At 41.0% G+C, this 22,932-nt stretch overlaps 1 protein-coding gene and 2 pseudogenes across 3 annotated transcripts in view; all 3 read right to left on the reverse strand.

Annotated features, from left to right (window-relative positions):
- Dennd5b (DENN domain containing 5B) overlaps window positions 1-22,932 on the reverse strand; it is a 187,217-nt gene that overhangs the window by 107,403 nt on the left and 56,882 nt on the right. The window lies entirely within an intron of this gene.
- LOC147821468 (thyroid hormone receptor-associated protein 3 pseudogene) lies at window positions 13,501-16,708 on the reverse strand (annotated as a pseudogene).
- LOC101722809 (vasculin-like protein 1 pseudogene) lies at window positions 16,817-18,628 on the reverse strand (annotated as a pseudogene).

Genomic DNA, 22,932 nt, shown 5'->3' on the forward strand with positions numbered 1-22,932 from the left:
TCTTTCTGGGTGTTTGGTGACTAGCCAGGAACTGTTACCAACTTCAGATGGCAGCAAATGGAAAAAATAAATAAATTTGTATGCTTAGTTGTTCTTGGAAGTTGAAGACACTGCATGAAGCATTCTTTGTGTGGCCTTGTGAGGCAGAGAGCATGACACTGTAAAAGATGAATCTGAGGCAAAAGAAACAAGATGCCTAACAAAGTCCATAGCAGATGGAAACAACTCTGTCCCCCCAAACTGTGAAAGGATAAATTCCTCAACATCAAATGATCAATATAAACATTGAGTGTTTTTTTCCCCTACTCACCTGCCAGATTCAGTCTATTCCTTCCAGTGTATCACATTTATTTTATATCAGAACTTGAATAAGAATAAAATATTCAGTCAAGCTGGGCCTGGTGGTGCACACTTGTGATCTCAGCACTCTGCATGGCTGAGGTATGAGGATTCCAAGTTAAACCCAGCCTGGGCAACTTTATAACTTAAACCTTGTCTCAAAAATAAAAGGGGGAACAGGCTGAATCAGCCCTCTGCAGACAGGCAGGTCTGCGCACGCCCTACCGAGGTCCCCAGCCACGCAGAACACGCCAAATCAGCTGGCTGCAGACAGGCAGCCACCTGGTTCCACACTACAAAGACACAGAGGACACCGGACCACCACACCACGGTACTGAGTCCTGCTGCTCCCAGCCCAGAGGTAGGGGCTTCTGAGCCATCGTCCCACTGCTCCTGGTCCAGAGGAAGGGGCTTCTCGGCCACCATCCCTCCCGCTGCTCCCAGTCCAGAGGATAGGGCTTTTGGGCCACCTTCTGTCCCGCCACTCCTGGCCCAGAGGAAGGGGCTTCTGGGCCACCATCCCTCCCACCACTCCTGGCCCAGAGGTAGGGGCTTCTGAGCCACCAACCCACTGCTCCTGGACCAGAGGAAGGGGCTTCCTGGCCACCATCCCTCCGGCTGCTCACAGCCCACAGGAAAAGGCTTTTGGGTCACCATCCCTACCGCTGCTCCCGGCCCCTGTCCTACCTCTCCCAGCTCAGAGGAGGTAATCTGTGCAGGCGCCAACAGACCCCCCCCCCGCCCCCGTCGAAATGAGAAAACACGTAAATAAGTCTCAAAACCAGACTTCCAGATCACCTACAGCAACCCCAAAGGGAAATGAGATGGAACACTCTGATACTCAACCAACTGGACCCACTGAACTGGCAACAAAAGGGGCTCTGGAAAAAATGAAATCAGAAATAATTTCTCAGATAACAGGAGAAATTATGCCCCTAGTGCAAGACATGATTAATAAATCTAGAGAGAAGCTCAGGAACATGATGGAATCCCAACATAGGAAACAAATGGAATCCATAAAACAGATGCAAATAGATTTCCAGGACATGAAAAACTCCACTGAAAGTCTACACAGCAGAATGAGCCAATGTGAGGACAGAATTTCAGATATAGAAGATAAGATTGCAATTAGTGATCAGGAAAAGAAAAATTGCTTCAAAATTATAAGGGAACATGAGAAATCAATCCAGCAGCTGCTACATGATGCAAAGAAAAATAACATAAGACTGATTGGGCTCAATGAAGAAACAGGAGAGAGTGCAGATGACATAAAAAATCTCTTCACAGAAATACTGGCAGAAAACTTCCCAAGCAGGGGAAAAGAGCTTGACATACAGATAAGTGAGGCATATAGGACTCCAAATAGCCTTGATCAAAAAAAATCTACACATAGGCATATAATTGTTAAGATTCCAGAAACACAACAGAAGAACAAAGTTCTACAAGCAGTTAGAGAAAAGAAACAAATCACATACAAAGGAAAGCCCATCACAATCACAGCAGACTTCTCAACACAAACCATCAAGGCAAGAAGAGCTTGGAGTGACATATTCCAAGCCCTAAAAGAAAACAGCCTCCAACCCAGATTGATGTACCCTGCAAAACTATCCCTCAAAATTGATGGAGAAATAAGATACTTTCATGACAAAGAGCACCTTAGGAACTTTGTGAATACCAAACCAGCACTCCAAAGAATTTTACACAACATCCTAGGAACAGACATTGAGGAACACAACCGCAGGAAGAAAAGCAGAATGAACCCATCTGGCATGACAAGAAATTCAATGTAAAGGGGGAGAGCCCAACAAAAAGAAAAAGTCATGGCAATGACAAGTCAATACGTTTCAGTTATAACCATCAACATTAATGGTCTTAATTCACCAATCAAAAGAAATAGACTGGCAGAATGGGTCAAGAAGCAAAATCCAACAATATGCTGCATACAAGAAACACTTAATTCAAAAGGGAACTCATAGACTGAAAGTTAAAGGGTGGAAAACAATGCTCCATGCGACAGGAACCTGTAAAAAAGCAGGAGTAGCTATCCTCTTTGCAGATCAAGTAGATTTCAAACCAACACTGATTAAGAGAGACGAAGGACACTACATCCTTCTAAAGGGAACAATCCAAGAGGAAGAGATGACAATCATAAATAGCTATGCACCAAACACTACTGCGCCCAACTATATAAAACAAATACTAACAGACATGAAAAGTCATATATGCACTAATACAATTGTAGTAATTGTAGTGGGGGACCTCAACACCCCACTGTCACAAATAGATAGATCAACTAGACTAAAAATAAGTAATGAAATACTAGAACTCAATCGAACTATTGAACAAATGAACTTAACAGATGTTTATAGAGTGTTCCACCCCACAAAATCAGAACACACATTCTTCTCAGCTGCACATGGGTCATTCTCCAAAATAGACCACATACTCACACATAGAACATGTTTAAGTAAGTGCAAAGGAAGTGAAGTTATCCCCTGTATATTATCAGACTATAGTGTGATGAAATTGGGAGATCCATAGCAAAAGAAACTCAAAAAATTTCATAAACATGTGGAAATTGAACAACCCACTTCTGAATAACCAATGGGTCACAGAGGAAATTAAAGAAGAAATCAGGCAGTTCCTTCAATTAAATGACAATGACAATACAACATATCGGAATCTATGGGACACAATGAAAGCAGTCTTATGAGGGAAATTCATAGCAGTGAATACTCATATTAGGAAAACAGAATGAGCCCAATTAAACAACCTGATGCTGAACCTCAAGCTTCTAGAAAAAGAAGAGCAGGACAATCCCAGAGCTCATACAAGGGAGGAAATTATAAAGATCAGAGCAGAAATCAATGCAATGGAGACTAAGAGACTGATACAAAAAAATCAATGAAGCCAAGAGTTGGTTCTTCAAAAGAATCAACAAAATTGACAAACCTTTAGCCAACCTTGTCAGAAAAAGGAAAGAAAAGGCCCAAATCCATGCAAGTAGGAATGAAAAGGGTGAAATTACAACAGACCCAGCAGAAATCCAGAGGATCATCAATACCTACTTCCAGAACCTATACGCCAATAAGATGGACAACACAGAAGAAATGGACAGATTCCTAGATACATATGAATTACCAAAGTTGAACGAAGAAGACCTAAAAATTCTGAACAACCCAATATCAACCAATGAAATTGAAAATGTAATTAAAAACTTATCAACTAAGAAAAGCCTGGGCCCTGATGGCTTCACTGCTGAATTCTACAAGACATTTAGAGAGGAACTGCTGCCACTATTGTTTAAACTCTTCAATGAAAGTGAAAGGGAAGCAATACTCCCAAATTCATTCCTGGAAGCAAGCATCACCTTGATCCCCAAAGCAGAGAAAGACCCAACCGAAAAGGAGAACTACAGGCCAATCTCATTAATGAACACAGACACACAAATCCTTTATGAAATACTGGCAAATAGAATGCAGAAGATCATCAAGAAGATCACACACCCTGATCATGTGGGATTCATCCCAGGGATGCAGGGATGGTTCAATATATGCAAATCAATCAATGTAATACACTATATCAATAGAGCCAAGGACAAAAACCATATGATTATCTCCATAGACCCAGAAAAAGCATTTGACAAAATCCAACATGCATTTATGATAAAAACCCTACAAAAAATTGGAATAGTTGGTCTCTACCTCAAACTGGTAGAAGCCATCTATGAAAAGCCAACAGCCAATATCATACTAAATGGTCAAAAACTGAAATCCTTCACACTAAAATCAGGAACAAGACAAGGATGTTCACTATCACCACTCTTGTTCAATATAGTTTTGGAAACATTAGCCATGGCAATTAGACAAGAGAAAGAAATAAAAGAACTAAAGATAGGTAATGAAGAAGTCAAATTGTCATTATTTGTAGATGACATGATACTCTATATAGAAGACCCCAAGAACTCCACCAACAGTCTGCTAGACTTAATAACCAAATTCTGTCAAGTAGCTGGTTACAAGGTCAACACACAAAAATCAATAGCTTTTCTGTACACAAATGACAGACTCACTAAGAAAGAAATAGGGCAAATAATTCCTTTCACAATAGCATCCAAAAAACTGAAATACCTAGGAATCATCCTAACAAAAGAAATCAAAGACCTCTTCTCTGAAAACTATGGCACTCTGAAAAGAGAGATTGAAGATGATATCAGGAAATGGACAGACATCCCCTGCTCCTGGGTAGGAAGGATTAATATAGTGAAAACAGCCATACTTCCAAAACTGCTATATAGATTTAATGCAATTCCAATTGAGATCCCAGGAGCATACTTCATGGACCTTGAGAAAACAATCCAAAAATTCCTTTGGAACAAGAAGAGACCCAGAATAGCAAAAGCAATTCTAGGTAACAGAGACATGGCAGGGGGTATCTCAATCCCCAACCTGCAACTATACTACAAAGCTACTGTGATAAAAACAACATGGTACTGGAAAAAAAACAGATCTGAGAACCAGTGGAACAGATTAGAAGATGCAGAAACAACGCCAGACACACTCAGCCATCTCATCTTCGATAAAGGAGCCAAACACCCTCACTGGAGGAAAGATAGCCTCTTTAAGAAATGGTGCTGGAAAAACTGGGCTTCAACTTGCCAAAGATTAAAACTAGACCTGTATCTCTCACCATGCACTAAACTAAAATCAAAATGGATTAAAGATCTAAATATTAAAATAGAAACCCTGAACCAGTTGGAACAGAGGTTAGGTAGAACCCTTGAAGACATCAGTGTAGGAAAAGATTTTATGAACACAACCTCAGTTGCCCATGAAGTAGCACAAACAATCAACAAGTGGGATCTCTTCTTATTAAAAGGCTTCTACACAGCAAGAGAAACCACCAGTGTCTCTTCAGCAGTGTGAAGCGACAACCAACAATGCGGGAAAAAATCTTCACCTGCTCTTCCTCAGACAAAGGTCTACTATCTCGAATCTATAAAGAACGTAAAAAGATCAGACCTCCCAAATTTAAAGACCCCATCCAAAAATGGGCATCTGAAATGAACAGACATTTCTCAGACAAAGAAGTAGAAATAGCAAATAAATACATGAAAAAATGTTCAACCTCACTGGTCATTCGAGAGATGCAAATGAAAACAAAGCTGAGATTCCACTTCACTCCAGAAAGAATGGCTGCTATCATGAAATCAACCAATAACAAATGCTGGCGGGGCTGTGGGGAAAGAGGAACCCTGCTCCACTGCTGGTGGGAGTATAGACTGGTACAAGCACTGTGGAAATCAGTATGGGGATACCTCAAAGAACTAGGACTGGAAGTCCCATTTGACCCCGCTATTCCCCTGCTGGGGATCTTCCCCAAAGAATTAAAAGAATCATACCACAGTGATATATGTGCGCCCCTGTTCATAGCAGCACAGTTTTTAATAGCTAAAACTTGGAAACAGCCCAAATGCCTATCAACTGGAGACTGGATAAAGGAAATGTGGGTTTTTTAATAAAATGGAGTACTGCTCAGCCATAAAAAATGAGAAATTAGAGACATTTATAGCTAAGTGGATGCACATTGAGGTGATATTAAGTGAAATAAATAGGACACACATGTATAAATACCAAATAGTTTCTCTGGTGTGAGAAACTCAAAGTGTAAATAAGGACTAAATGTATAAAAGGTAATGTGAAATGGGAAGAAAAGGGGCAAAGGGGAAGGAAGTGGGAGGGATAGGGGAAAGGAAAGAAGGGAATGGGATTAGTATGAGAAAATGGAAAAATAGGAAGAAAATCTTTGTAAATAGGGAGGACTGCAGGGGTTGAAGGGAGGGCTGGGCAAGGGTGAAAAATAAGAACCAAGCGAGATTATGTAAAGGTGCAAATTTCCAATGATGAATGTCATTATATTGTATACCTAAAATGTACCAATGATTAGAATGAATAATTGATAATGCAAAATAGGAAGAAAAGGTCCAAAGGGGTAGGGGTAGTGGGAGGGGCAGGGGAAAGGAAAGGAGGGAAAGGAAAAATGATGAGAAATGGAAAAAATGGAAATAAAGTCTTTGTAAATAGGGAAGGGTGGAGGGGCTGAAGGGAGGGCTAGGAATGGGAAAAAATAAGAACCAAGATGCATTATGTAAAGGTACAATTCCCAATGAGAAATGTAATTGTGTTGTATACCCACAATGTACCAATAAAAGAATTTAATTTAAAAAAAAAAATAAAAAAATAAAAGGGGGCTGGTGATAATAGCTCAATGCTAAATCCCTGGGTTTCTGGTGTAACACCAGAAGGAAAAAAAAAAAGCATTCACTCTCAATCCCATTAGCTTCTATAAACTGCTTAACTACTTCTTAAGTACTCGCAAAAGAAGGTCATATTAACTCCCTACAATGACTAGATCTGTGGGTCTATTGCAGAAGTCAGAAAAGACCAGTCCACTATCTGCTCATGTAAGTTTCACTGAATGACTTGTGCAAATGGAGGGTTTTACCCAACAGCCCCACTGAGACATATTTCACACATCCTAACATTTACCTGTTTAAAGTATACAATTCAGTGATTTTCCAGTACATTCACTGAGTTGTGCAACCATCACCACTACTGAATTTTAGGGCATTTTCACTGCCCCAAATAGAAACCCTGCACCAATGGGCCGGGGATGTAGCTCAATGGTGCCATTGCCTGTCTGGCAAGCACAAGGTCCTGAGTTCAATTCCTAATACCACACTGGGAAAAAAAAAAAAAAGAAAAAAAGAATAAAAAAAGAAACCCTGCACCATTATTAACTGGATGTGTCTGTTACCTATGTAGACATTTCTGGAACATGGCCAAAAAATTTACATAGTGTTTAGGCAGTGTAAAAAGACACAAAAAATGTTTTCTCTCTTTTTTTAATGTTTTCAAATAAATTTTCTTCTCTAATCCAATCTTATCCATATGCCAGTTGGGAAATTATTGCAGAAATAATTTATTTGCAGAAGAATAAATTATCCAACTTACGGATCTGAAAGTGAATTATGACATTATCTATAAAAACTGATTTCCTGAAGATATTTTGTGTTGAAGATCTTAATAATGAAATCAACCATAATGTCCTATAGAACTTTTAACCTTGCTTCCAAAATATGGGAAAACAATTTTGTGTTATTGCAGTTTCCAGACACTTACAATGACTTAAAACAAAAAACTTGCTACTTTACAGCTAGCATAAAAGCAGATAATTGAGCAGAAATAAATTTAGTCAGCAAAGAAAAATATATTCTGAGCAACATGTGTAATTTAAAATAACCTAGTACTCATATTTTAAAAACTGTAAACAGGGAAAATTAATTTTAATGATATATTTAATCCAATGTATCCAAAATATTACTTCAATCATGTAATCATATGTAAACATTTTAGTGAGCTATCAAGTCTGCAACCTGCTATTTTATACCCACAGCACATCTCATTTTGGACTAGGTAATTTCAAGTGCTCAAAAGTCACAGGAGGGCCAGGGCTTTAGCTCAGTGGTTCCATTGCCTGCCTCACAAGCACAAGGTCCTGAGTTTGATCCCTGGTGCCAAAAAAAAAGTCACAGGAGGCTAAGTGGCTCCCATATTTTTCAGCAGAGCCTTAGATCACCCAAATGTTTCTCTTTTACTTCATTACAAGAAAAGACCTGGATATAAAGGTGTCAAGATAAATCATACTAACTGAATAAAATAAGTGTCAAAAACAAGAAAGGTTATCTCAATTCTATGTACAGTAAGCTCAGAGATAAAACTATAGAATTCTGTGTTTCTACAGACATGCAGATGTTATTCATTTTACTATTAAAAATTCAGCATTTTTGTAGAATGAACTGTACAGGGTTGAGTAAAATGTTAATTAGAAAACCAAAGATTATTGTTAAATTGCATTTTTATCACACTATCCTAGATAGGATGCCTATATGAAACAAAAAATTAAAAATATGTGGGTTTTTTAAATATGTGGGGTTTTAAAAATGGCTTATGTATTCCTGTCCATCCTGTCAGTAAGTAAAGACCAGCATCATCTAAGCCAATCACTGATCCAGGGAATGAGCCTGGCTTCCTCCTGGCCCCAGCCCATCCAGGTGCCTAATGCAACAGGACGCTGACTTCCCACCCTCCTGTGTTAGCTTAGGCACTCATCAGCTCTTGTGTAGGTTGTTCTGTAGACTCTTTCCTGGTATCCCTGATAACCAGCCTTTGTCCTGCTGCCAAAACAGTATTATGTTGGTCTGATCATTACAATTCTTTAGATAAAACCCCACAATGGCTTTCTAAGGCTAGATTACAATCCAAATTCCTTAGCTCCCTATATAAATCTTGTATTTGGCTTCTGCTTACCTCTTAGGTTCTTCAGTACCTTACTCCATTAATAATCGTCAATTACTGGCTGTCATAATCCCACTCCTTTTTGCCATTACAAATATTTTTCCTTCAGTTTAAAATACCCTCCCCTCAATCCTTGCCTACTTAGCAAACATCTGCTCCTGTGTTATATTCTCAGTAAAACTTTATGCCTTTAAATTAGATACATTCCTGAAAGCTCTTTTTTTTTTTTTGGTACCGGGGATTGAACTCAGGACCTTGCACTTTCGAGGCATTCCAGGCACCACTGGGCTAAATCCCCAGCCCCTGAAAGCTCCTATTTATAGAACCTGTATTACATGGTACAGTATAGTAGGGTTAAATTGACAGTTAAACTATCTTTGGAAATTTCTTAGGAAAATATAGCCACATTGGGAATTGAAATTTGATACACTGTGCATTCCTAAATCCATGTCCCTTCCTTTGGGATCTGGGGCGATCCTGATTTGGGTTTGGGGATGTGATACTAAGGACTGAGCCCAGGACCTTCGCACATTCCCAGCTCTCTTTTGAGACCCGGTTTTGGTAAGTTTCGAAGAATGAGCTCAAACTCGCAATCTTCCTGTCTCAGCTTCCCAGAGTGTTTGGATTACAAGGGTGAGCTACCCACATCTGGCTCTAGATCCCAAATTTATAAGTGAAAGAAACATCAAAGAAGTTATAACTCTCAAACTTTTAAAACTAGTAAGACTGCCAACATTATTATTAGTACAATCCATAACCATCAGCATGGCTTTCCCACCATCTTGTAAAAAAAAAAAAAAATCACTGGGTTACTATTATCTAAGAAAGCTATTATTTTCTTTATCTTGCTTCTAGTCCATTCTATCTCACTCTAATCATCAAGAGGAATGTTAAGATGATCAGCTCTCTCTTTTTTTTACATTTATAAGATATTTATTATTTTTCTGACTAAACGTTTCACCTGGGGAGGGACAAATTCCTTATCAGCTTAACTCCTCCCACCTACTTTTGTAAGAGTGCTCTCCTTACAGTCTTCCTCAACATAAGAACCTCGTGACCTAAGATCTTTATCAGTATAAAGATCCCCATCAACACAGGATTACTGTGTCCCCTAAATTACCTGATGCTCCCTCCAATTATTGTGTGTATCCAATAAATAGTGGCTAGCTCAGTCTTTGTCTTTGCCCACTCTGAGGCACTGACCTCCAGCTCCCCATGTACTTGGAAATTATGCAAGTCTCTGTTGTCATTTCTTTTCTTTAGTCCTCGCTTTCCCCCTTTCTAGGCAGTTGGAGGATTAACTGCCCTCCCATAGGCTTCAAGATGGTCTCAGATGCAGATTCAACCCTTAAAGAGATTTAGAAGAAACATTACAACATCCTTTCCCGTGAGGGGTTAACTGAGAAATCCTGGGCCAATGTCTCTCTAAGGACACTGAGATCTGCCTGTATCCAGGAGACTTTGAAGGCTGTGTAGAGAAGCCTGAGCCTTCAACTGACCAACTTGAGTTACAACCAGCCCTAGTGATGAATTGAGTTCATAAGTCAAGGGTCCACTGTATGTTATCAGGATACTCAGCTACTAGGATGAGATTAAGCTCATTCTATTCATCAGTAAAGTGGTATTACAACATTCTTTCCAGCATATTAGAGGAAATGAACCCTAACTAACATCTTCACTAGCTCAGTTGGCCTCCTTGTTGTCTTTTAAGTGAAAAGTACAGTGGGCCCCCAAGTTATAACCAGCCTGACATACAAACAACTTGGATTAATTAAGTGAATGGAAGATTCATATGCCTCTGGTTATCTATAGCGTCTATCCAGGTAAACATCCAGATCTCAGCTGTACTGACTTACAACCAACTTGAAATACAACCCACCCTCAGGGACTGATAGAGTTTTTAAATTAAGGGTCCACTGTACTAAGTCTTCAATCTCAACCACCATTTTGTGATCTTTTGGATCTTGTATTATAAACACTGGAAGAAAATGGCATGTGGTAAGGGATAAATTAACACATTAAAAAAAAGCGGAAGGATGGTCAGCAGTAAACGGAGGTACAATTTACAAATATTAAGTGTGCTTATCTTTTATTGGGGAACTCTAAGGGTCTATTCCCTTCTGGTAAAATGTCTCAAAAAATGGTTGCCAACAATTCTTCCCTTCCCTGCATGAATATGCCACTTCCATCAAGATGAGGGGGTCTATGTCCCTCCCCATGAATCAGGGCTGGCCTTTGAGTTGCTTTACCCAGCAGAATGTAGCTGATATGTCACCGATGGTACTAGGCATAGCTCTTAAGAGTCCTGGCAGTTCTCATTGTTCCTGCTTAAAATACAGCTACCACCATCTAAAGACCTTGGGCTAAGCTACTGAATAATGAGACATGGGGAGGCGCAGAGAAGCCAGCCGGCTACAAGCCATCAGTCACTCGTCAAAGGAGAGAAGCCACTGTGAACATCTAGCCATATCAGTGATCCCAACATGCAAGTCCAAAGAATGACCTAGCTGACCCAGACAAATGAAAAAAATAATCTCTCTGATGATTTAAGCTACTCTGTTTGAGCTGGTCAGTTACATAGCAATAGATAACTAATATATCCCTCCCAACAACCTCATCAATTTTCTTCTAAAACCCTAGATTTAAAACTCAAATTGTAGCTGGGCATGGTGGCACACATCTATAATCCATCTATAATCCAAGCAATCTGGGAGGCTGAGACCCAAAGATCACAAACTGGAGCCCAGCCTGGGCAATTTATTGAGACCTTGTCTCAAAATAAAAAATTAAAGAACACTGCAGACTGTAGTGAAGCATTAGGTTCAATCCCTAACACTGAAATAACAAAGCAAATTAAACTGAAATTGTGTATCTGCCAGAAATAAACTGACTGATCAGTTTGATCTCTAAAATGAACATATTTATAACTTTCAAAACCAAAGGTTTTAAATACTATTTGATAAGGGCCGATGATGTAGCTCAGTAGTACAGCACCTGCCTGGCAAATGTGAGGCCCTGAGTTCGATCCCTGGTACCGTAAATAAATGCATACATACATACATACATACACACACATACATACTATTTGACAAAAGATTTCATCTGAATATCTAATAAATTCCTATAAATGAAAAAGATAATAATCTTTTTTTTCATACTGGGGATTGAACTCAGGACCTTGCACTTGCGAGGCAGGCAGCAGCACCATTGAGCTAAATCCCTGGCCCGATAATAATTTATTTTTAAAAAATAGATTAAAAAATCTAAACAAGAAAACCAGTAAGATATATACAAACAACCAATAAGCAAATGAGAGGGTGTTCAATGTTATTAATCTTTAAGTACAAATTAAAGATTACAAACTAAAACTACAGTGAGGTATCACTTCATACCCACTGAATGATCAAAATTAAAAGGCACTATCAATACCATGTACTGGCAAGGGTATGGGCCAACTGAAACTTATCCATTGTTAGCAGGGAGTATAAACCTCTTTTGGAAATTGCTGGGCTACTTAGAAAGTTAATATGTACTTATCCATATGTACCTATGTTTGCGGCAAATGAATAAAATTTAATTAAGCCCCATTAATCTAATAAGTTAACAAGGTAGTTTAATAACCTTGATAGTCATAACATTTCTAAAAACAAAATAATTCTTCATAAGAGTGGCTGGCTTTGTTTTTCATTTATTGCTTTTATTTGCAGGAGGAGCTGAAACAAATTTTAAGAGTGTTTTTCCTTTTCCCCTAAACATCAATCATTCAAATAAAGCCAACTTAACTATAGAAATGTAGGAAAGTAAGGGGAAAGCACAATATCCCAAGAAGCAAAGGTTGGGAGAAGCGGAGGGCACAGTCCACAGGTAACCAATGCACAAATGCTGTATGATTCACCTGCTCAGGTTGCCCACCAGAAGGCAAGCACAAGGACTCACGGTAAGAGGACATTTTCCCCAAATGTCTGAGAATGTTCCAATTTAAAGCTTAACGTTAAAAAAGAGAAAAGAAAAAAATAACCAAAAATCACAAAACCCCAAGAACCACCCAGCCATAGTCACTGTCCTTAATTGATCATAGCCATTTCTTTCATTTTATAAAGATTAATAAAAATATTGGAAAAAAATTTCCCATCTTATATTTGTAAAGATAATAGAATTCAGAAATTTCTTAGAAAACTGACCATAAACTGCCCTCCAGTTTCCACCCTGTTGTAGAGGATCAGCAGGACTAGAAAGTTCAGGACACTGGAGCTGCTGGTGGAGAATGTGAAGCCCAGCCCAGGGGAAATCAGAAAACGCAGGAGCAGAGTACATACAGAATCGTTAGGAGCAACTCCATGTGATAGTGGCTGTGCAGAAAAGGGCAACACAAGGTGGTTAGAAAGGCCTTAACTCCTGCTTGACATACAAAACCGGATTTTACAAAGACCCAAGCAGTTTGGTCCCAAGATAAGGTGAACATTTCAATGTTTATTCACATGCTTTGCTTTCTCTTTTAAGAATCAAAGTTGCCCAAATTAAATCTTTCTGCTAATATTACTACATATGCCAAAAAAAAAAAGAAAGGAAGGGGGGCGGTTAAAATCAGGACATGGTAGAAGAGACTGAACATCATCACATTAGTCCTTTTAGCTCCAAATGAAATGAAAATTAAAAACAAAACCATTACTATGCTTGCAATTTGGTTGCAACCAGAATCGTGGAATGAATTCTTCGACCAGAATCATGGAAAGAATTAGTTTGTGAACTGAGGTACCACTGTAGCAAAAAAACCAAAATCAAGCATCGCTCTCCCTCCCCTACCCCAGCCCCCACCCCATTCACCACCAACAAAAGAGAAACACAGCTAAAGCCCAAAACACCATGTTCCCCTGGGAGCATGTTCTCCTGGGAGTTGGGATGCCTCTGTCCAGTGGGACAGCCCCGGGGATGCTTCCCTCTCTAGTAGGATCCTGCAGGGCTGGTGGGGCGTGGGGTGAGATAATCAGAATCCTTTGAGGGTCCTCTGTTCAGCTCTCAGCAACCATCTTCCCAGTGCCTTTCTCCCCTGGCAAGGGCTTTCATCAGTTGTGGGCTGTCACCTGTCTTCTCTTCTCAGTTCTCTGTTCCACTCTCATCACCTTCAACCTCCCCTTCTTCCCCACTGAACTTGTCTTGGGCCCATCTGAGGATGGTACTGGATTTTCAGAACATGAACCGGCCCGGCCCTGACCCTGGTGGAACGAAGGCTCCTTGTCCTGGCTGGCTCATTTACTTATGTCTGCCCTCACCTTCACAATCACCATCATGCAAGTAACACTGCTTGCTTTGGGGAATTTACTGTGGATCCATTCCTCTTGCGGGTCTCTCTTTTGAAAATGGTTGTTACTGTTTCCAGAGTAGCTGCCTGTCCCTTTGGCTTGAAAGTGCAAGGTTCCCTGAGCTCTGCCACCTCTTTCACTTGGACCTCTTAAGTCTTTGGTCCCCAGTCTTGATTTGTCAAAGCCGGTGGTGCTCTCTTCTCTCTGTCTCCTCAGGATACTCTCCCACTTTGTAGGAGTGAGATGATTTTTTTTTTTGGTACTGGGGATTGAACTCAGGACCTTGTGCTTGCCAAGGTAGGCACAGCGCTACTGAGCTAAATCCCTGGCCCCTGTAGGCCCCTGTAGGAGTGAGATGATTGAGAGGAAGAGGAGGAGGAGGACTTGGACTGGTCTCATGCTCTCCAATGCAGCTTCTGCTTCTTTGATCCTTTAAGTGTTTTCTCAGTTGACCTTTCCCATGAAAGGCTTGAGTCTCGGGAATCCACTGATTCTCTTGATTTACCTGTTAAGATGTCTCTCCTTATGTGTTTACACTTGATTTTAGCCAAAAGGCCGAGAAGTGATCTCCTTATTTTTTTAAGACGTTCAATATCAAGGTGGAGATCAGCAGGATCATCTTTGTATTTCCCCTCAGCCCTGTAGCCAGGTACTGGAAGACTTTTCATTTTGTCATACTAGGGAAAATGTCTATCTTTGGGCTTTTCTTGTTTTTAGCTGCCTCCTGTTCAGCTCCTCAGGTATATAGTAAAGCTTTCGTGTAACATCATTCCCGAGGACCCAAAGTGATGCTCTTTGACATAGTGAACAATGGTCACTATGAGCTGGGCAAACAATTCTACAGGGCTACCCTGAGACTGGGCCAGCGGTATGTGTTGGAAAATGGAACAAAACTCCTGTTCCTTTGTGTTGCTGTGGACTGCAGTCTGACAAAGCTTGTGTTCCTGAGTCGATTAGCCTCTGGGTCACACGAGGTTCTTGCCAAATGAGCCCATCCACACACAGGCCTGGGGCTCCCGAGTAATGGAAATGCATACTTTCCCGAGGAAAAGTCTTCTGAGGCTCTCAGAGGTCCTCCTGGGGGAGGCAATGAGTCTTTCTCTTGGACAGCTTTGTAAGCAGTCACTCAGAAGTTCTTCTCAGGCACAAACTCTGGTCCTGCTTTTGCTCCTTTTGGCTCCTCCTCGATCCTCCCTTTTGGATCTCTCAGTTAAAGCTCCTCCTCCAGCAACTCCAGCTCCTCTGCTTTCCTTCCATGCATACACCAGGCCCTCCCGCCTACCTGACTTCTCTTCCTTCAGGCTTTTGCTTGCACTAACTATGGCTTCAGACACAAATCTAGGTTCATCATCAAACTCAGATTCCTTCCTTCTTCCGATCAGGCATCTCATCTTCGTGGAAGTCTGCCATTTTTTTCTCAGTCATCATTCAGCTTATACCTTCTGGGTGACTCACTTCACCACCAGACTGAAGAGGGCCTGGGAGAGCTGGGCTTCACCCCCATGGGCTCAGGTCAGAAACTGCTAAGGCCTGTGATGCAGAAGCAGTGCTGTAGGTGGTAGCATCTGGCCATGGCTCTGAGCTCTCCAACGCTCCTGTATCTTGAGAGGTCCTCCAGAGAATGTCTGCCCCTTGGCCTCATCTCCCTGGCTATCCTGGGCAACTTGAGATGGCCGGCTATCCTCGGAAGAGGACTTTTTCTCCTTTGCAGATTTGTGCTTAGAAGATTCAAGTTGGCTGTGATTAGAGGAAGTACAAGAGGATGAGGAGCACCTTGATCTGTAAGGTAACTTATCAGAGTTTCTAGAATGGCTCCTGGATGCTGGTGAAGGAGACCTCTTTGGAACCAGGACCAACAAAGGCCCTGATGACTGTATGCTCGCTGACAGTTCTGCCAGTTGGAGGGGTGGTCTCCACAGCACCCATAGCTACACTGGCCCCATGGACAGAAACCTCTTTTGTGCCAATGGATATGGATAGCCTCCTGTAGCCTGCTGCGACCTTGGAAATCTCGATTCTGATATGATTTGGGGTGAATCCTTTCTCTGTTATGAGCTGGAGAATAAAATCTGGAATGAGACCTAGAACTCAGCCTGCACTTCCTTGATCAAAAGACAGATTAGATTTAGGATTGTGACTTCAAAAGTGAATGAGAGTGAGGTCTTGACACAGATCTTGAGCAAGAAGAGTGAGATCCAGACTTGGACTTGTTTGGTTTTTTTGTTTTTTGTTTTTTTAACGATGTAAAATATTTATTCCAAGTTAGTTATTTTATGGAGTAGTTTTTCCCCCTCAACAAACTTGTGATAACCCCATCTTTTTAAATCTGTAAATAATGTTATCAAAATAATCTTAATCTTTGAAATCTCACAAAAATTTATATTTTACAATCCACCCTGAATATCAAGGCTGCAAGAATAACACATTTCCTATATCCAAATATTTTACAGCTGTACTCAAAAAAGGAAAACAAAAACAAAAAAACCATATGCTTGGTTAAGGGCTAAGTTACCCGAGCAGCCAAAAATAAAATAAAATATCCAAATTATTAGCATTAATTTAATACAATTATAACTTCAATAGTCACTTTGTCATTGGCAATGATTGCTTGAGCACCCAGGTGAGTGCCCCAAGGGCTGGCAGTAGAAGCTGCTGCTGCAGGCCAGTGTCCGCTCCTCTCCGTCTCTGCACTGCCAGCTCCCACCTGTGCATTGCCCCGTATGTTCTGTATGTGTATTTTAAAAACCTTTCCCACCACACGAACATCTCTGTTAAGCAGGTGACAGGAAAAGACAACAAAAGCTCCACAAGCCAACTGCCCTCTCTCTGGGATATGATTATTTCCCTTGTGCATGAAGTATTCAACGTAAGAAAAGGAAAAGGAAAACAACAATTTCTTTTGTATATTCCTGAAACACACAAGCTGAGTTTTCTGGTTCAGGTGAACTGTGAGCATTTCTGTGCCTACTTCCAGGCATCATCATCTGATGTCTCCCTGTGACTTGTTTCGGTGTCTGATTCCTCAAACTCTGCTTTACCAGTGCTTCTCCAAGGAGAGAAGACGCTCACACTGTGGCTCTGCCCGAAGCCCTTCTTTCCAAAGCCATTGGAACTTCTCAGCTGCTCTGCCTTCACGTGGAACTCCTTGAGCTCATCCTCTGTGAGAGGAAGGCAGTTCTCATCATTTTCAGGATAATTCCTGCCTTCCCATTGCTTTCAATAACCTGTGCTCTGCTCCCAGAGAATGTGAGAGGACCTCCCCTTCTTCCACAATGGGGAGAGAGAGAGACCATTCTGAAGACAGCCTCCTCCCCACTTTCCTTTGGTTCGGGTGTGCTGCTGTCCTCCAAATCCTCCAGCTTGCCGACGTCTCTGCTCTCTGAGAAGTCTCCATTCCGGTCATCCTTCAGAGGCTTCAGGAACTCACTCTTCCTGTCGGTGGTTCGGCGGGTCAACTTGGTCAGACGAGAGGAGCTGATCTCACCTGGAGGGGTAGTGTTGGAGGGACTCTCTTCGGGAGAGCTTAGAACTGCACCACCGGCCAGAGTACCACTGGTTTGGTAACAGAGACTGGACTGGTAAGAGAAGACTCCCGGCTAGAGGAAAGGGACCCTGATTTGTGTTCCATTCTGTTAGCTCTCCATGCATCGGGCTTGGAAGGAGGTGGTACAGGCTTAGGAACCAGGTTCTTATAGACACTTGGAACCATGGTTGATGATTTATTTCCATTTGCATGGTGAGATCCTGGTGAGGTGAATGCAGCAGAGAAGGCAGCAGCAGGATCTCCTTTGGAAACTTCTTTGATTACTAGCATCTTGGAAGGTTGCTTGGCACTAGGTGGGTTTTTCCACACTCCAGAAGGGGTCCCAATAGGTCTGCATGGCTGATTGTGTTTGCCAGCTTCTGGATTCAAAGAAGGAAAGTCTTCCTCTTCAAACTGCAATTTTTCTACCTTGTCTTCTTTTTTTTCTTCCTGAACCTCTATAGGTGGCTTTTCCTGAAAGGCACAGCCTTTCCGGGAGTGGAAGCTGCCATTCCAGTGTCGATGGTTCCCTGTGCCACCTCCGCTACGATGGCTCATGCCATCATGACCACGAGAAGAACTGTGCCAACCAGATAAATTCCCTGTGATTCCAGTGTATGTTCCCTTAGAGACACCAGAGTCCACAGAATCATGGCGGAATAGGGAGGGTTGGTACCAGGAATCTCCAGTAGTTCGTAAAGGTCCATTGTTAAAAAAGCCATCAGAGGAATTGTGTCGATGACGGCTTACTCCAAATCTACCTTCTCCTCGGGGTAGGTGGTCTCCGTGTTTTTCAAAAGTGGTTGTAGGTGACTTAGCTGACTGTGGTGTTGAGAAATTTAGCCAAGCAGGAACAAAGTCATGCTGCGCCATTTAGGTCCAGTGTCTCTTTTCAGCAAAGTGAGGCATCCAACCTCATGATCAGGATCCCAGAGTGTAACGTCTGTGGTCCTGTTTTCCGACTCCTTGAGGTTACCAGCTGGATTTCCCGAGAGATTTTCTTGTTAAAAGGGAGCTTAAGTAGCCTGGCCAGCAGCACACCTTGTGATGAAGCACAGAGAAGGCTGGCTCCTCGTGGCTCACTTTCTTAGTCCCTTCAGTTGCTTATTCTCAACTACCTAGTGCCAGACACGTTTCCAAAAGGGGGAAGGGGGAGGGGAAGGGGGAAGGGGAACATAAAAAGTATTTGTTACATTTAAAAAGAGGGGTAAGGGGAAAAAGCTATGTCTATGGTTCACCTCATTCAACTTCCTTGAGTAACAGCACTATAATGCTGCTTAAATAGGTAATACATGGACATCTGCACACTGAGGGCACACACTTCATAAATAGGTCATAGTTAGAAAGACAGGTTGATTGATGTGCAGGTAAGTAATGTCATCAAGGTGACAGACCAAAAATATAATATTAAAACACAATCAAAAATCTTTGGAGCAGTCAACTCCAGTGGTAAACCCTCCAAATGACAAAGCCCTCAAAACACAAATCTCATTATTTTTACACAATTTCTAAAAATAGTGTGTAGATATGTATAATTAATTGTCTTAACCTTCAAAATCTAAGGACCTAAGAAATCTTGCTTTAAAAAAAGGATCAGACAGGAACTTGATAAACTTTTTCCTCTACAGAATAGCAGCTTTCAAGGCAAATTTCTTGGTATACAGCTCTTAAACATATGTTCTATTTCTTTGGTCTTCACTATTTATAAATGCAGCAAAATTAAAACAAGTAGAAAGTAGTAGGGAGTAAGGGGTAGTCAAGGAGAAAGTTCCAAAATGAAGTTTTCTTTGCTTCAGTTTTCAGTATTTCACTTGTTCTGCTCCTTTCCAAAAACTGAACTGAGTCACTGGAAGGTGATGTGAAGAATCTTCTACTGCTTTGGTGGAGAAGTAACTTAATGTTTTGGACCCATTTTCATCATTATTCAATTATTAAAAAGGTCACATGAATCTACCATTCAGGCAGCGGCAGGGCTACAGTCAAGGAAGAGACGCTGCGTCCGAGGACCGGTTCCCAACTTCCCGGCCCAGTAGAGGTGACTAGCCCACAACCATAACAAAGCTCTTCCCCAAATGGCTGCCCTGCCCACAAGGCCCAGAAGGGGCAGAGCTGGACTTGTTTGTTTTTGACGTCTTTGAAGAGAGGCTCACTTTCTTTTTTTTTTTTTTTTTTTTTAGTACCAGGGATGGAACTCGGAACCTTGCGCTTGGGAGGCAGGCAGCGGAACCACTGAGCTAAATTCCCGGCCCGAGGTTCACTTTCAATTATACCTTTTGCAGGTTAATGGTGATGACTCTTATTTACTTAGTTTTTTTCTTTTTGGTACCGGGGATCGAACTCGGGACCTTGTGCTTGCGAGGCAGGTGCCGGAATCACTGAGCTAAATCCCCGGCCCATTATTTACTTAGTTTTAATGTTGTTCTCAAACTCCTGGGTTCAAGTGGTCCTCCTGCCTCAGCCTCTTGAGTAACTTGTCAAAACAATGATTCAACGTGCACTGGACCTAGACACTGCCTTTGGAGAACACTGGCAGTAAAGATCCCAAAATCAGCCTTCCTTAGTACTCATAGAATTAATCCAGCACAACAGATAGAACCACTACCTCTACAGAAGCGTAATGACTACTGCACTCAGCAAATTCAAAAACATTTCAGATGCAATCTGATGGCAGTTTAATTTAGGTAATTTTATAATTAATAAATGCAGTAGACAACAGGGATTTCTCAATATATTTCATTTATTTAAAAAGCCTTCACCATCCTATTCTCCATTCCCCAAATTAAGTAATTTAAATTTTTCTCATTAAGTACCTGCTGTCTACCAAGCATTAATATTCTCTACTATAGGTATTGGAGATAAGAGCAGTGAATAAAACAGTGTCTCTGTCTCACAGAATTAACAGTTTAGGGAAATTTAACAGTTACACAATGTGCATCTTAAAATCTATCTTCCCATTTCAACACAATGCAAATGTAGTGGGACAATTCTGAATGTAACACACAGAAAATGCACCTAGGAGTCACAGTGGGCATTTGTAGGATTTGATAGCCTTGTCATAGTACTGCACTACACTAAGCTTATGTCATAAAAGAAGCATCTCCAGTGTACTTAACAGAACACAGCAGAAATGCACTTAGCTTGGTATATAAAGAAGCACTTATAAAAAAATAAAATCCAGGGATTTAGCTCTGTGGTGCCGCCGCCTGCCTTAAAAGCACAAGGTCCTGAGTTCGATCCCTGGTACCAAAAAAAAAAGCACTTCTAACCAATTTCTCTTTAATGACATGGACTGAACAATTTCTCCCCTGTGAAACTTTTTTTCTTTTCTTTTTGCAGTACTGTAAATTAAACCCAGGACCTTCACACTGAGCTATATCTCCAGTTCTTTTTTTATTGTTCATTCTGAGACAGGGTCTCATTAAGTTGCTCCCTAGGCTGGGCTGGAATTTGGGTGATCCTCCTGCCTCAGTCTCCCAGAGTGCTGACATTACAAGTGTATGCCACCATACCTGGCTCCCCTGTAAAATTTAACTGCTGTTGTCCATAGAAGGCCAAATACTTATGGCCAATAGCACTTCTGTTTCTTTTACTTAAATTTGCTTACCAAAAGCTACTCCCAACCTGTTTATGCATGTTGTACATGATATCCAATTCATAATTTAACTTTCTGTAAACCTATAAAATATGATTAAAAGAATGTAATTTTTAGCTAGGCACAGTGGTACATGCCTGTAATCCCAGCTACTTGGGAAGCTGAGGCAGGAAGATCACAAGTGTGAGGCCAGCCTGGGTAACTTAGCAAGACCCTGTTTTTAAAAAAGGAGGAGGAGGGCTGGGGGATTTAGCTCAGTGGTTCTGGCGCCTGCCTTGCAAGCGCAAGGTCCCAAGTTCGATCCCCGGTACCAAAAAAAAAAAAGGAGGAGGAGGCCTGCAAACAAACGAAAGTATAATTTCTACAAAAATGAAGTTGAATATACATATACATGAGCTGCTAAAATAATAAAACTGCCATCTGATCAAATGTAGGAAAACTAAAAATTAGGGTAAGAAACCATAAAAATCTAGAACGATTATACATTCTAACTGCTTTGAAATGGCTTTAAACTGTCCCACCACATCAAAGAAACAGGAGCTAAAAATCACAGGTGATTCACTGCTGGTGGAGTTTATATAAGAATGAATACCAAAAAAACCACATCTTCTTTATCCACTCAACAGTTGATGGGCTTCTGGGCTGTTTCCAAGATTTAGCTATTACAAACTGTGCTGGTATAAGCATGAGTGTGCATATGTCACTGTGGTATGCTGCTTTTAATTCTTTTGGGAAGATACCCACCAGGGGAATAGCTGGGTCAAATGGGACCTCCAATCCTAGTTTTCTGAGGTATCTCCATACTGATTTCCATAGTGGTTGCACCAGTCTGCACTCCCGCCAGCAGTGGAGAAGGGTTCCTTCCTACCCGCAGCCTCACCAGCATTTGTTATTGGTTGATTTCTTTTCTTTTCTTTTTGTTTTTTGGTACCAGGGATCAAACTCAGAATGTTGTGCTTGCCAGGCACTCACAGCATCACTGAGCTACATCCTCGGCCCTATTGGTTGATTTCTTGATAGCAGCCATCCTTTTTGGAGATGGAATCTCAGTGTTATTTTCATCTGCATCTCTCAAATGACCAGTTATGCTGAACATTTTTTCATGTTTATTTGCTGCTTCTACTTCTTTGTCTGAGAAATGCCTGTTCATTTCAGATGCCCATTTTTTAATTGGGTCTTTAAATCTGGGGGGTCTGATTTTTTTAAAGTTCTTTTTGTCTGAGGAACAGCTGGTAAAATTTTTTTCCCACATTGTAGGTTGTCTCTTAGCTCTGTTAGTGGTTTCTCTTGCAGTGCAGAAGCTTTTTAAGAAGATGAGATCCCAGCTGTTGATTCTTTGTGCTAGTTCCAGTGCTACTGAGGTTTTGTGCATAAAGTCTTTTCCTACGCCAATGTCTCCAAGAGTTCTACCTAACAAATCTTCTGGCAGGTTTAGTGTTTCTGTTTTAATATTTAGATCTCTGATCCACTTTGATTTTAGTTTAGTGCATGGTGAAAGATATGGGTCTAGTTTTAATCTCTGGCAGGTTGAAATCCAGTTTTTCCAGTACTACTCAGCCAAAAAGGAAGATAAACTTGAGACATTTATAGCTAAATGGATGCACCTTGAGGCCATACTCATACATGAAACAAATAGGACACACATGTGTAAATACTGAATCATTTCTTTGGTGTGAGAAACTGAAGGTATAGTAGATATTGTGAAATAGGAAGAAAATGTTTAAAGGGAAAGGGGAATGGTGGTGGGAGGGGGCAGGAGAAACAAAAAAAGAGAAAGGAAAAAATTGAAAGATGGAAAAAATGGAAACAAAACTTATGTAT

This window comes from Heterocephalus glaber, unplaced genomic scaffold, assembly GCF_053883595.1.
Source record: "Heterocephalus glaber isolate CG9 unplaced genomic scaffold, H.glaber_assembly_v1.0 deba00001733, whole genome shotgun sequence".
In the NCBI taxonomy this organism is placed as follows: Eukaryota; Metazoa; Chordata; class Mammalia; order Rodentia; family Bathyergidae; genus Heterocephalus; species Heterocephalus glaber.